Below are 16,083 nucleotides of genomic sequence, written 5' to 3'. Positions count from 1 at the left end.
TTTAGGATTACACATTCAACAATTAGAAAGATGACCTAAAGATATTGAAATAAAAATAGAGAATTTAAAAGAAGAAAGGAAAAAGAATAAAGAAATATTTGATAAAACACATCAACTATGGCACAAGGCAATTGAAGAAAGTGATTGGGTTTTAGTCAATGATAATAGTTTAGATAATCAACATAATACATTACAAATATTTTCTAAACATTGAATAAGACCATATATTGTTATAGAAGTTTATATCAATAGTACATACTTATAACAAGAACTTAATAGAATAAAATTGAAGATATTTATAGCAAGCAAGCAAGTTAAATTAGTTAAGAAAAGAAGTATATGTACTTATTTTGTTAAAGGAAATTTATTAAATAATATCAAAATAAAAGTCAAGGACCAAATTAAAGATCAAGAATTTGACTAAGATGAAGAACATCTTATACTAATATATTAAAAGAATTGATACATGCTAGAGGATACACAAGTTTAAGAGGGCGGATGTTATGTTGTAACATGGTTATTAGAAGCAAATTATCTAAGAAGCATAAATAATAATCAAGGAGGTAGTAAAATTGATATATAACAATATCACTCTTTTACAAAATGGACTTCTATTTACTTTGTATGGCTATAAATAAGACAAAATCAAATAGATAAGAAAAATAACTAATATAGGCATTTTTAAAAAATAATTAAAAATACTTCATAGAAAACATTCTCTGAAGTAATGAAGAATTGATATTTAGAGAGGACTAATTGTGAACCAAAGCCAAAATCAAAACTCATGGTACAAAACCACACATCTATGGAAATTTTAGAGTTTTTAGGTTGATTAAAAAGTGAGATTTGAAAGAAAACTAAAAGAAGGTTCTTTAAGCTATGGTTTTGAGTGATTTGAGTTTTTAATGACTTTTTAAAGGCTTTCCAAAGTTAACATTCTTTTGCAATGACTTTGGATTTTTGAGAAATACAAAACTTTTATACTTTAAAAAAATATTTTGAAATCGGTAGATGATCTATGCTTAAAATTTTGTAATTGAATGATTTTTATTGTATTAAATTTGTATTATAAGTTTGAATCTGATTTAAAGTTTTATTTAAAGGTTATCAAAAGTTAAATATATTAGGATCTTAGAAATTAGAGTTTAAAAGATTAGTGAGGGTTTCTGAGATTTATAACAATGTGCTGCTTAATTGAAATAAAAATTTTGCAAAATATTAATAGACTTAATTTTCAATAACAATAAAAAGTTTTAAAGTCATTAAAAAAGGAAATTTAAGAGGTATTGAGGCTAGGATATTGTCATCAAGGTTGAAAAAAGAGGCTAATCAATATCCAAGTTGACTTTGGGATTTATCTTTTATTTATTAAGTTTGATCTTTTTAAAACTTTTTGTACTTGTTTTTAACATAATAATTGTCAATTAGACAAATTTTGAGTCAAAATATATGATTAAATTAATTACTGAGATTTCAACTAGCTCTAGGATTGATTAAGAGTTTATTTAAGATTTAGGATTATATTAAGATTTGATTTAGGATTTAAGATTTTATTAATATTTGATTAAAGTTTTTTTTAGGATTTATAATTTAATCAAGATTTCATTAAGAATTTTTAAGGATTTGATTTAAGGTTTAAAATTTTATTAAGATTTGATTTAAGATTTAGGATTTGATTAGGATTTAATTAATATTTATTTAGAATTTATTTATAATTTCTATATATTTAAAATTTTTAAAGATTTTAAAAAATATATATTTAAGATTTCTTTATGTTCTTTTATAATTTTTTAAGATCTCAATTAGATTTGATTTAGATTTGATAAGAATTCTTAAGCTTTAATTGAGATTTATTTAGTATTTTGTTAAAATTTTTAGAAACTTATTGTTGCAATTTCCAATTTGTCTTCCACACCTAAGTGCCTAATGTATTTTGAAGCAAGTCTTTATATTATACAATGTTATGAATCTATTAGAGGTTTATTTGAAGTTTAAGGATGGATTAAGATCATTTTCTTTTATTATATCCTCTAAGTCATGGATTTGAGTGCCATCAACATTCACCCTATAAACATCTTTGTAATTGATGTCTTCTACTAAAGTTGCTAAATCCACCTTCCATTCATTGTATTACTAAGTGGCAAAATCCTCTATAAAATTAATGGTCATAACTTCATCTAGACTTGACCTAAAATGATTTTTCAACTATTAAATGAACTCTTTGTCATCTTTCCAATTGTATAATTCAAAATCCATACATCATAGTGGAATAGGATTGATAATACTCAAATATATTACTTCTTTAGTTTCTAAATTGGTAAATTTCACCTTCTTCTTTAAACGTTTCTTTGGTTGTGGGCTTAGATGCTCATCTTTCAAAGAATGTGATGAAGTTTGGCTTCAAGTCACTTCTTTAAATACTTTTCATATAAGCTACTATTTAAGCCTTAAACCTCTAATGTCTCTTAATGTCAATACTAGTTTCAAGACTTTTATTTATTGTTAGAAAAACCATCAACACCTAAAATATTGTTATGTCTTCTTTGATCTTCTTCAAATCATTCCACAAATCATAAGACAATGTTTTATCTTCACTCTTCAATTGTGATGAAGAATTCAATTCAAGAACCAAAATTCTAGGCCCTTTTTATTCTTATTTAGAAGAAACTTCTCTTGTGCATATATCTTCTCTTATTTTTTTTGTAACCTAATTGGCATGGCTTCTAAAATTTGAAGTAATTCCTTGGAAGCTTTGATATTTTTCATTGCTTCTTTAGTGGTTTTATTGAAGTCTAAAAAATAAAAAGAATCTTCAAAAGTGCTTTTATTTTCAATTGAAGTAGGAAGAAGAAGACTAGTGTATCTAGATCTTATCATAACTACTAAAACTAGCATATTATTTTATTATTTTCCTATATAAAAAGCTTCTTAATAAAAGATGTAATTTTTATAAAAGAAAGAAGGTTGATCCTTTGTGAATTATGGATTTTATTTTTTATTAGATATTTTTAAATATTTCACATCTTATCAATTTTGGTTATGATTTTATTGGCTATATTGATTTTGTTCCAAATTCAAAGGAATAAATTCCTTCTTGGTATTTAAACTCAATAGAAGATGTAGGTTATGAAGATTATTATTATAATCATAGAAACAATTGAAGGATTTTATTGCATTGTCAAAACTAGGATTTCTTGTCTCTTTGATATTATCCTAAGCTTGTTGTTGATAAAATATTTTAATAAATGTTTTAAAGAAACTATCTTATCACATTGCCTATATACCTCCGTGAGGTGATTACTTCCACAATTTCTAAACACAACTCAATTTTCAATCCAACAACTAATAAGTGGGTGTTTCTTGCCACAAAGATGGTATACTTCTTGTCTTTATCTTTTTTGGTTTTTAAAAAGCTTGATTAGGATACTCATAGCCTTATAGATGAAAATTGGACCACACATTGACTTGGTTTCTATAAAAGAAAACATAAGATTATTGCCTTCCAATATTTTGTTGAAGCCTTTGAGATATAGAACAAAATTGGCTAATATGACTTGATTGGCTGCATTGAGTGCACTAAAATCTTAAAGTGTGTACACTTGATTCTTTAGGTGGTAGAGCTTGGTTGAAATTTTGATTTTTGAGCAACAAGATTTAATTTTTCTTGCAACACCTTTACTTGATGTGCAAGTTGATATTAGAATTTCTTTTGATTTTGAAAGACTTCATTTTTAATCTCTTCCTTCTACCTATTTATGTTGTTTGGATAAGTAAGTTTTAAAATGCTAGGTGAAAACCTAATCTCTAAAGGTGAAGAATAGTAGTCCAAAGATTGGAAATAATTGCCACTCAATCTATGAAAATGTCCTTGCGGACTTCTTATGTTTTAGCCATTGACAAATATGAAACTAAAGATCTTATGGTCTTTCTTCTTTTACATCCTTTTTTATTGTTGGTCAATCTCTTTAATCACCTTTATTATCTTTGTTTAGCATCTTTTAGATGTTTTGGTTGCAACTTTAAGATCTTCCTATTAATACTTTCATTATTGAATCCTTGGATAAAGAAATGAACAAAGGTATTGTTTGTGAAGAAAGTTTCTACAGACCTAATGACTACTAATTCAAATCGCTTAGTTTATGTGGAAATTATTTCTCATTTTTCTTGTCTCAAAGAAGAAAGAGCCATTAGGACATTATTTTGCCCTATTTTTGATTCGAACTTTTCTAATAATGCTCTTATTAGCATGTTTTAGTTCTTAAAGATTTAAGGAGTAGTTCTTATACCATTTATAGGCTCTATCTTTTAAGATACTTGAAAACCATACCAAGTAGTATCCAAAGTTTGTTATTAAATGTAGAGTAAGAGGTTCTACAAAAATTTCTACATGTGCTAATGAATCATCATTTTTAGTGTCTTTAAAATTGAAAACATTATGTTGCATGAGAATTGTTTATAATCCCTTCAAAATCACAATTAATAGAGTCTTTGATTAAACTAAGGGATCTATAGGAATAGAATTAGAAAAAAGCTTCCTTTTATAACCTATTATAGATGAATTGAGTCTTGACTCTTCTCCTTCTTTGTTTATTTCTACAAAGAAATTAAAAGATTTTAGGTCCTCTTCTTCTTGCTCAACTACTTGGTTTGAATCTAAATCAACCAAATTGATGACAAAGAAGTCTTGTTGGTTTCTAGATAGGTTTTGATTATTCAAACATTGGACCTCAATTCTACTATGGTTGGAAATACGTTTTCAAATAACCTTCTTAGAGTTGTTTTTGGATAAGGTTAATTTTAATTGTTTGGATCTAACAAAACAATGCATTTAGCATAATTAAATATATAACGATCAACTTAGACATTCAACTTTAAAAGACCAATCACCTAAAGTTAATTTAATTTAATCGCTTGGTTCATCCACCTCAAATCCATTAAAAATACCTTCTAATACAAAAAAGAAAAAAAAAAAAACACAAAACACAAAACACAAAACACAAAACAAAACAAAACAAAAACTCACCTATTTCTATTACCTATGAAATTGTCCTATAATAAGGGATATATTATATTCAAACAATAAACCAAACCTTTCACAATTCATTATTTTATGTTGTATTGTTGTTTTCAACATTGATATTAGTACTTTATAATTTAATCATACAACTATCTCAATCAATGTCTAGCTTGTAAAATCCAATAAATTCAAGTGTTCACATTTATGTCAACCCATGCATTTGTAAAAATATGCAAATTAGGATATAGAAACCATAACTTTGTTGTATAACAAGATTATAAATTACAATAATAAAAAACAACATAATAAATACAAATTTGACTTTAAAAGTTTGATAATCATTGGAAATGTGACCCAACAACCAAAAACTTTATATGACCAAATAAACTATATATGTTTTGACAAAAGCCTTAGCAAGATTCAAAGGATTTATATATAAACCATGTATAACTTAAATCATCAATCTATTGATCACCAACACTCACCTCTTCTGGCCTCCGTGATCCTCCGTGATCCTTGACCACCGTTTAACATTTGTTCCGTCGTTGTTGTTTGCTTTGCTCCACTTTGGTGTCTTTCTACGTCCAAATTTCTAATTGCCCTTTCCACCTCATCGCTGGCTCCTCGTACTACTTCTAATTTCTCATACTTCAGCACCCAACATAGAACCCCTGGTTCGATCACCTCGCACAACCGCTCACCCACTGTTCAGATCACACACCTCCCTCTCCAAGAAAAAGGAAAAGAAAAAGGCACCCGATGTCTCGATTTCGACCCAAACACGCTTTATTCATTTGCTAGACTTGTGTATGCACTCCTGACCCAATTGTTCGGCTTGCTTCTAGCCCAGATCTCTTTCAGCTGTTCTCACTCTAACCACCTCTCTGTTCAGCTCTTGCGATGCTCACAGTATTCTCGTACGAAGGGAGTCGACGGTTCGAAGGGAATCGCGCGATAGTGGAGTTAGCGACCCGATTCGGTACTCACGCAGCACCATCCGGTGGAATCCGCAGCGAGGCTGACTCCCGTGCGTGCCGCACTGCACGACGAGACCAAATGCGCATGGCCCATGCCATTCATGCAGAGGGCGGCGTGTGATGTCCCGTTGCGCCAGTGGAACTTCATGGCGTGATCAGGGTCATTCGAGGCGAAGTACGTTGACCAGCACGATGCCTTCAATCTGAACGAGAGCCTGTGAGCAGCGGCTCAGTTTTCACGCAGGAAGCCGAGCATGTCAACGAATGTCCCGCAGCGACTGGAAACGCAAGGCGCGCAACCGGCGGCTGTCCAGTGGGAGGCTGGAGCGGGGGACATTGGGAGGAAGTGAGAGCCGTGGGCCGTGGAGCACCTCCGCCCCGGCAATTGAAGGGTTCGAGAGCGTGGTGTGCGTCAGCTGTGGTGGCGATCGGTGAAGGGCGCATTGCAAGCGCTGCATGTTGCGGGATGGATGGATGGCTGGCTGGTCGGGGGTTGCTCCGACCGATGGATCCGGTTAAGTGTAGAGCGCAGTGAGGAGGTCATTCCGGATGCACGCGGGCAGCGGCAGCGGTGGTGGGATCGCAGGGACACGGTCAGTGGGGCAGCTGGGGCTGCTAGGGAGGTTGGATTGCGTTTAGAGCGGCGTGTGGGCAGGGGCAAGGGGAAGGCTGGAGGTTTGAGTTGCGGTTGCGCGCGAACTTGGACGCGGAAGGGGTGCAGGGTGCGCGGCGCAGCGATAAGTGGCATTGGGAAGCGGGGCGGTCAACGGGTGGCGGGTCAGGCGAAATGCCGGCCCCGGCACGGGAACCGAGATGCCGTCCTAGCTCAGTTGGTAGAGCGCAAGGCTCTTAACCTTGTGGTCCAGGGTTCGAGCCCCTGGGGTGGCGGGTGACTAGTAATATTTTTCCTTTTTGTCTTCACCCGACCCCCGCTTTTGCACTCACCCTCCCTCTTCTCATCCCCCTTTCGTGCCCGACGCGACGCCCTTGCTGGGTGCTGCGACCCCTGTCCCTGGGCAAAACCTGGTGCGCACCGCTCTGCCGTGCTACCCATTCACCCCCACCAACGTCACACCTACTGCCCAGCACTGCCATGCCGCTTCTGCTCACAATCAGAGCCCATGGCAGGCCGGCCCCTCACTGTCCTTCGCACACCTCAGCTCACACTGGGACGTGCCCTTGACTCTGGATCTCGATACCCCCGCCACTTACATGGTTGGCCTGGAACGTAACCACCCTCAAGAGTCACCTGCTTGCGACGCCCCAAATCAAAATGAGGGCCGTCGCAGGTCGTGGGACCTGGCCCGCCTTTGGAAGCACGGATATGAGTGGCACGGTGGTAGCACAACCATTCCAAATCAGAGTGCTTGAGTGTTTGAAGGATGCATGGCAGTGATGTGAGTTGGTCATTAGGGACTAATGTAGGAGTTAATTTTTAGAAAAGGAAATTAAATAGTAGAAACTACATTGGCATGAAAAAACAAAAAATAAAATTCATAGGAGTTTCTTCAACAACTATTCTATTTCAAGTGCTTCTAATGATATGGCCAATAATGTAACATATATTAAGGTGTATTACCTATGAGATGTATAGTTAAAAAGCATGTTATTAATAGTCTTGAATTTTGTAGCAAATCTGGTTTAAATAGAACCATGGACTTTAGTTAGATATTCTAACAACCAAATTCTTTTATGAACAAATTATCACTAGGTTTGGATGTTCCAAAATCTTGATTAGTGATAGAGGCAAACATTTTCTAAATGAGGTGATAAAAGACTTGATTTTAAGGTTTCAAATCAACTATGGGAAGGCCACCTCCTATCACCCCCAAACCAATGGTCACATGGAAAGGATCAATCAAACCTTGGTAAACATCCTTAAAAAGACCATTACTACTTCCAAAAGGAATTGAGATATCAAGCTTCTAGTAGCCTTGTGGGCCTAGAGGACCACTTTTAAGGTGACAACTCATGCCACTTTTTTTTCTTTTTTCTTTCTTAATTTATGGCATAAAAGCCATTTTGTCTATTGAATTTGAAATCCCTTCTTTTCAAATTGCCTTGCCAAAAAGATTGTCACATAAACAATCTTTAGTGGATTGCTTGGAATGTCTTGAAGTTTTAAATGAGGCCAAGAGAAAGAATGCACAACACAAAGAGGCTATATAGAGAAGAAGTAAAATAGCCTTTGACAAGAAGCACACAATTAGAACTCTTAGGGTTAGGATGTTGGTATTCCTACAAGATGTTAGGTGACTACATTTCCTTGAAACTTTTGATGCCTTATAGTTGGATCCTTATATTGTAAAAGAAGTCTTCTCAAACAATTCAATATGGTTGCAAACCCTGAATGGTGAAGCTTTTCCTACTAGGACTTTTAGAAGTAGGTGTCAAGAGTGTAGTATGTGATTTTAATCACCTACAAGAAAAAAAACATTCTATTCCATAGCATCACCTTTAATCAAGGCTCTAGTATACAAAACTATATTACTTTCTTTCATTCATTCTACAATCAAAGACAATCCACATGGAGGAAAGAATTCAAATTAAAATTGATTATGACAACTTAGTAGAGTAAAATAATAATGATAAAATAGATTGTTTAATTAGAAAGTTTGTCATAGTTTACATCCAAGGGTTGTAAAAGAGTTGGCCATATGAGAAGTCTTCTTTTTAGTGAGCTTGATTTAAATCCGGCTAAACAAAGACCTATTGAAAGAGCTAGCATTAATAAAAGAAATGCCAACTATAAAAAATCCAAGGATATGTAGGTCTTTAAGGCTTGAAAAGTATATACTTTGTTATATAAGGAGGATTTTTATGATACGATCTTTTTGGTTTAGTTTTATGCTTTTTTTTTTTTTTTTTTTTTTCTAATTTTTATTTTTATATTTTAGATATTAGTTCTAAATTCTCTTCTTTTTCCTATCTTATTCTTCTATGGATTAAATCCTATCTTGTTTTTTCACATTAGTGGCTATTCACCTATCCTTATCTTTGATAAATGTTAATTTTTTTGGATAGTTTTATATTATAATAGATTAATATTATAGATAAAATTCTTTTTGATTTTTTTTTACTAAGTCGTTCTAGATGGCGGCCATGTATGAATCATCAAATTGTTTTATTTTTAATTTCAGAACAAAAAAATGCACTCTTATTGCTATAAAAAATAACTTAAAATTAGACAAGTGTATAAATCTTAGATGAAGAGAGAAAAGAGATTATTGTAGGAATATGGTTCTTTTTAGGATTTCTTGTACAATTTTTGAGACTCAATAGATTTTTTGAGAGTTGGATATCATTTCAGCTTGCCAATTAATAGAAACTGGTAACATCTTTTTGATAAGTGGATTAATTGACCAAAGATTTAAGAAGCTTGCTTTTAGTCTAATTTGTGACAAAACTTCCTATTGAGGCTATAATACTAAGACCATGTTTTAGCACTATCTTTTGAGCACAATTCACACATCCTTTAGCCAACATGTATAGAAGACTCATGGAATTGGACAAATGTGAAAGCTAATACTATAGTAGTATTTATATTTAGTGCAGTAGTAGGAAATATAATGATTATAAAATATTTCTTAAATATAACAAAATGGAGTTTGTGGAAGAACAAATAGTTGATTTTAATGATCTTATTTTGCTTTCTATACAAGATATATGGTATGGATTCTTAAAAAGCAATGCTTAGTTTGGAATTGATTTTTTTTTTCTTCTTTTTATTACTATTATTATCATTATTATTATTAATTCAAACAAGAAGTTGAGCTTAATCATCCTTATTTGTCAAAGCCAGTTTAGAGGTTTGAAGATGAAATCTCTAGATTTTGAAGAACCAATGATTGTAAAGAGTCCGGCAAACCTTGGCTCTTTATTTGTTTTTCTGATTTATGCTTTAATCTTCAAAGTTTTGCTTTTGAGGTATGGTTGTTATTTTAATTAATTAATTTATTTTTGCATGTCATGCTTTGGCTACTTGAAGCCATGGAATTGCCGCAAATTGAAGTATAAATATTGTGGTTGTAGAAATAGCTATGGTTTTTTATTTTTTTATTTTTTATTTTTTTGTTTTGTTTCTTTTAGTTTTGTATTTCAAGTTGGATGTACTGAAAGAATATTTTTATTTGAATGTAAATATAAATTTACTATATAGTTTAATATTTTTAAATTAATATATTTATTTTATTTATAAATAACAAAGATAAATCTTTTTTGATATGTGAGGACTATTGAAAAGTTTTGAAGATCACCTTGAAGAATACATGTTTTATAGCTTTGATTTCAAGAAGTTTTTATCAATTTTCTTAAGTTATATCAATACAAAAATTTATTTATATGGATTATATGTTTTTATATACAATAAATTAAAATGTTTGAAAACTAGATTTTGATTAAGGTTTAAATATTTTAAATATAATATCTTATCTATCTTATTTATAAATTGTGAAAAACATAAACTTTTTGTAATTGTTACTTAGGTAATATGAATACATAGAAGTATATAAAAATAGATTAATTTGATAATATCTTCTAAATATGCTTCCTTAAAGCTTTATACATGCTACTTTGAATTTAGATGTATTTGTAGTTTATTGGTAGGTTTGAAACCTAGTTAACAAATAAATCACATTTGACATGTATCGATAGCTTGCTGAATAAGCCAACTTTGTGGCGCCTATATAGGAAACTTGCCTTGCAAATTAAAATACATGTTGTATAAAATCATTATATTTTGAAGGTCCTAAAGAACATTGCCATGTACTTCTTAAGTAGGTAGTATATATGGAAGCAAGAGTAAAGTCTTTGTCTCTCTTATCAATTCCTTTCTTGCTTCTATTTTAGTTTTAAGAGTCTCTAATTTCCTTGTCTTTTGGCAATAGCCATTCTAATTTTTTTTTTTTTTTAATATATATCTACTTTTCTATTTCTATTTTGTCATACTTCTTTGAATAAGTGTCACTTATTTATTTGCTTTCATCAAGTTGTTATCCTTTACAAATTGAAAAGAATATACTTATAATATCAAAACTTTATCTTTTCTTGATTAAGAGTGAATAATCCTTTTTTCTTGTTAAGACATAAGCTTATTAGAAGTTGCGGATTATCTTTTTTAAAATTGATATTGGTTTTAGTATTTTTTTTTATTCTCAAGTTTTGTCTTTTACTTATCTCGAGCAATATTAGATATCTCTTTTGTTTTAAGTATTATTATAATAGAACTTATCAAAATGAAGATCGCAATGGTAAAAATACAAGAACAATTGAGGAAATTAATGCATTCAATGTATGTTTTTTTTTTTTTTTTTTTTTTTCTGTTATATATATATTTTTCATATTGTATTCTATTTTGGATTTGTATATCATATTGTATTTTGGAGCTATATAGTGTACTATATTATATATTATGTATGATTTGATATTTGATATAATATTCATGTTTATATGTATATAATGTTTTTTTGTATAATATTAGAATATTGAATAATTAAGATTTTTTTAGATTCTTCTAAAATATTAAAAAGAGGCCACTTTGATGCTTCTAAGATATCTTCTAAAATTAGAATTTTTTAATCAAATTCTTATATTTAACTATGTTTTATCTACTAACTCTATTTTATTTTTATTTAGTATATTCTACACTCATCTTCAAGTATTAATTGCCAATTGACACTCCTATTGCATTCTATTGTCCTAAAAAAACCTATGAATTGATTTGATAATTCACACTTCATTCTTGTCAATGCTTTTTTAGTCTTTAGTCTTATTTCAAGATTCTTTGATTTTCTTATATTTAGCAGTGGCCTTTCTAGTTTCAATATTATATTAATTTTGAATATATATATATATATATATATATATATATATATATATATATCTACCCTTTTTAAGTGACATAAGAATATATTGATTTTTATTTTTATTTTTATTTTTTTTCTTTGATTCATATCGTTTACACTTACACTACTAAAATTTGTATTATGTCTAAATGCACAATTTTAAAGTATACTATTAGGTTGTATGCATTTTGAATTAATGTACGGACAAAAGCCAGTAATGCCAATAGAAGAAATAGTGTTTGCACAAAGGATGTTGCCTTGGAAGGGTGATTTTAATAAAAAAATACAGCTTTTAGGATTACACATTCAACAATTAGAAAGATGACCTAAAGATATTGAAATAAAAATAGAGAATTTAAAAGAAGAAAGGAAAAAGAATAAAGAAATATTTGATAAAACACATCAACTATGGCACAAGGCAATTGAAGAAAGTGATTGGGTTTTAGTCAATGATAATAGTTTAGATAATCAACATAATACATTACAAATATTTTCTAAACATTGAATAAGACCATATATTGTTATAGAAGTTTATATCAATAGTACATACTTATAACAAGAACTTAATAGAATAAAATTGAAGATATTTATAGCAAGCAAGCAAGTTAAATTAGTTAAGAAAAGAAGTATATGTACTTATTTTGTTAAAGGAAATTTATTAAATAATATCAAAATAAAAGTCAAGGACCAAATTAAAGATCAAGAATTTGACTAAGATGAAGAACATCTTATACTAATATATTAAAAGAATTGATACATGCTAGAGGATACACAAGTTTAAGAGGGCGGATGTTATGTTGTAACATGGTTATTAGAAGCAAATTATCTAAGAAGCATAAATAATAATCAAGGAGGTAGTAAAATTGATATATAACAATATCACTCTTTTACAAAATGGACTTCTATTTACTTTGTATGGCTATAAATAAGACAAAATCAAATAGATAAGAAAAATAACTAATATAGGCATTTTTAAAAAATAATTAAAAATACTTCATAGAAAACATTCTCTGAAGTAATGAAGAATTGATATTTAGAGAGGACTAATTGTGAACCAAAGCCAAAATCAAAACTCATGGTACAAAACCACACATCTATGGAAATTTTAGAGTTTTTAGGTTGATTAAAAAGTGAGATTTGAAAGAAAACTAAAAGAAGGTTCTTTAAGCTATGGTTTTGAGTGATTTGAGTTTTTAATGACTTTTTAAAGGCTTTTCAAAGTTAACATTCTTTTGCAATGACTTTGGATTTTTGAGAAATACAAAACTTTTATACTTTAAAAAAATATTTTGAAATCGGTAGATGATCTATGCTTAAAATTTTGTAATTGAATGATTTTTATTGTATTAAATTTGTATTATAAGTTTGAATCTGATTTAAAGTTTTATTTAAAGGTTATCAAAAGTTAAATATATTAGGATCTTAGAAATTAGAGTTTAAAAGATTAGTGAGGGTTTCTGAGATTTATAACAATGTGCTGCTTAATTGAAATAAAAATTTTGCAAAATATTAATAGACTTAATTTTCAATAACAATAAAAAGTTTTAAAGTCATTAAAAAAGGAAATTTAAGAGGTATTGAGGCTAGGATATTGTCATCAAGGTTGAAAAAAGAGGCTAATCAATATCCAAGTTGACTTTGGGATTTATCTTTTATTTATTAAGTTTGATCTTTTTAAAACTTTTTGTACTTGTTTTTAACATAATAATTGTCAATTAGACAAATTTTGAGTCAAAATATATGATTAAATTAATTACTGAGATTTCAACTAGCTCTAGGATTGATTAAGAGTTTATTTAAGATTTAGGATTATATTAAGATTTGATTTAGGATTTAAGATTTTATTAATATTTGATTAAAGTTTTTTTTAGGATTTATAATTTAATCAAGATTTCATTAAGAATTTTTAAGGATTTGATTTAAGGTTTAAAATTTTATTAAGATTTGATTTAAGATTTAGGATTTGATTAGGATTTAATTAATATTTATTTAGAATTTATTTATAATTTCTATATATTTAAAATTTTTAAAGATTTTAAAAAATATATATTTAAGATTTCTTTATGTTCTTTTATAATTTTTTAAGATCTCAATTAGATTTGATTTAGATTTGATAAGAATTCTTAAGCTTTAATTGAGATTTATTTAGTATTTTGTTAAAATTTTTAGAAACTTATTGTTGCAATTTCCAATTTGTCTTCCACACCTAAGTGCCTAATGTATTTTGAAGCAAGTCTTTATATTATACAATGCTATGAATCTATTAGAGGTTTATTTGAAGTTTAAGGATGGATTAAGATCATTTTCTTTTATTATATCCTCTAAGTCATGGATTTGAGTGCCATCAACATTCACCCTATAAACATCTTTGTAATTGATGTCTTCTACTAAAGTTGCTAAATCCACCTTCCATTCATTGTATTACTAAGTGGCAAAATCCTCTATAAAATTAATGGTCATAACTTCATCTAGACTTGACCTAAAATGATTTTTCAACTATTAAATGAACTCTTTGTCATCTTTCCAATTGTATAATTCAAAATCCATACATCATAGTGGAATAGGATTGATAATACTCAAATATATTACTTCTTTAGTTTCTAAATTGGTAAATTTCACCTTCTTCTTTAAACGTTTCTTTGGTTGTGGGCTTAGATGCTCATCTTTCAAAGAATGTGATGAAGTTTGGCTTCAAGTCACTTCTTTAAATACTTTTCATATAAGCTACTATTTAAGCCTTAAACCTCTAATGTCTCTTAATGTCAATACTAGTTTCAAGACTTTTATTTATTGTTAGAAAAACCATCAACACCTAAAATATTGTTATGTCTTCTTTGATCTTCTTCAAATCATTCCACAAATCATAAGACAATGTTTTATCTTCACTCTTCAATTGTGATGAAGAATTCAATTCAAGAACCAAAATTCTAGGCCCTTTTTATTCTTATTTAGAAGAAACTTCTCTTGTGCATATATCTTCTCTTATTTTTTTTGTAACCTAATTGGCATGGCTTCTAAAATTTGAAGTAATTCCTTGGAAGCTTTGATATTTTTCATTGCTTCTTTAGTGGTTTTATTGAAGTCTAAAAAATAAAAAGAATCTTCAAAAGTGCTTTTATTTTCAATTGAAGTAGGAAGAAGAAGACTAGTGTATCTAGATCTTATCATAACTACTAAAACTAGCATATTATTTTATTATTTTCCTATATAAAAAGCTTCTTAATAAAAGATGTAATTTTTATAAAAGAAAGAAGGTTGATCCTTTGTGAATTATGGATTTTATTTTTTATTAGATATTTTTAAATATTTCACATCTTATCAATTTTGGTTATGATTTTATTGGCTATATTGATTTTGTTCCAAATTCAAAGGAATAAATTCCTTCTTGGTATTTAAACTCAATAGAAGATGTAGGTTATGAAGATTATTATTATAATCATAGAAACAATTGAAGGATTTTATTGCATTGTCAAAACTAGGATTTCTTGTCTCTTTGATATTATCCTAAGCTTGTTGTTGATAAAATATTTTAATAAATGTTTTAAAGAAACTATCTTATCACATTGCCTATATACCTCCGTGAGGTGATTACTTCCACAATTTCTAAATACAACTCAATTTTCAATCCAACAACTAATAAGTGGGTGTTTCTTGCCACAAAGATGGTATACTTCTTGTCTTTATCTTTTTTGGTTTTTAAAAAGCTTGATTAGGATACTCATAGCCTTAGAGATGAAAATTGGACCACACATTGACTTGGTTTCTATAAAAGACTTTGTTAACTAGGTTTCAAACCTACCAATAAACTACAAATACATCTAAATTCAAAGTAGCATGTATAAAGCTTTAAGGAAGCATATTTAGAAGATATTATCAAATTAATCTATTTTTATATACTTCTATGTATTCATATTACCTAAGTAACAATTACAAAAAGTTTATGTTTTTCACAATTTATAAATAAGATAGATAAGATATTATATTTAAAATATTTAAACCTTAATCAAAATCTAGTTTTCAAACATTTTAATTTATTGTATATAAAAACATATAATCCATATAAATAAATTTTTGTATTGATATAACTTAAGAAAATTGATAAAAACTTCTTGAAATCAAAGCTATAAAACATGTATTCTTCAAGGTGATCTTCAAAACTTTTCAATAGTCCTCACATATCAAAAAAGATTTATCTTTGTTATTTATAAATAAAATAAATATATTAATTTAAAAATATTAAACTATA

General features: G+C 29.2%; 1 non-coding gene across 1 annotated transcript; it reads left to right on the top strand.

Annotated features, from left to right (window-relative positions):
- The first annotated feature begins 6,809 nt into the window (after nt 1-6,809).
- On the top strand, nt 6,810-6,882 carry TRNAK-CUU (transfer RNA lysine (anticodon CUU)). The gene has a single exon. It is a non-coding gene; the product is annotated as a tRNA-Lys (tRNA).
- The last annotated feature ends 9,201 nt before the right edge of the window (nt 6,883-16,083 follow it).

Source organism: Physcomitrium patens, chromosome 24 (genome assembly GCF_059467195.1).
Source record: "Physcomitrium patens ecotype Gransden chromosome 24, ASM5946719v1, whole genome shotgun sequence".
NCBI lineage: Eukaryota > Viridiplantae > Streptophyta > Bryopsida > Funariales > Funariaceae > Physcomitrium > Physcomitrium patens.
This window is presented reverse-complemented; position numbering and strand designations above follow the sequence as displayed.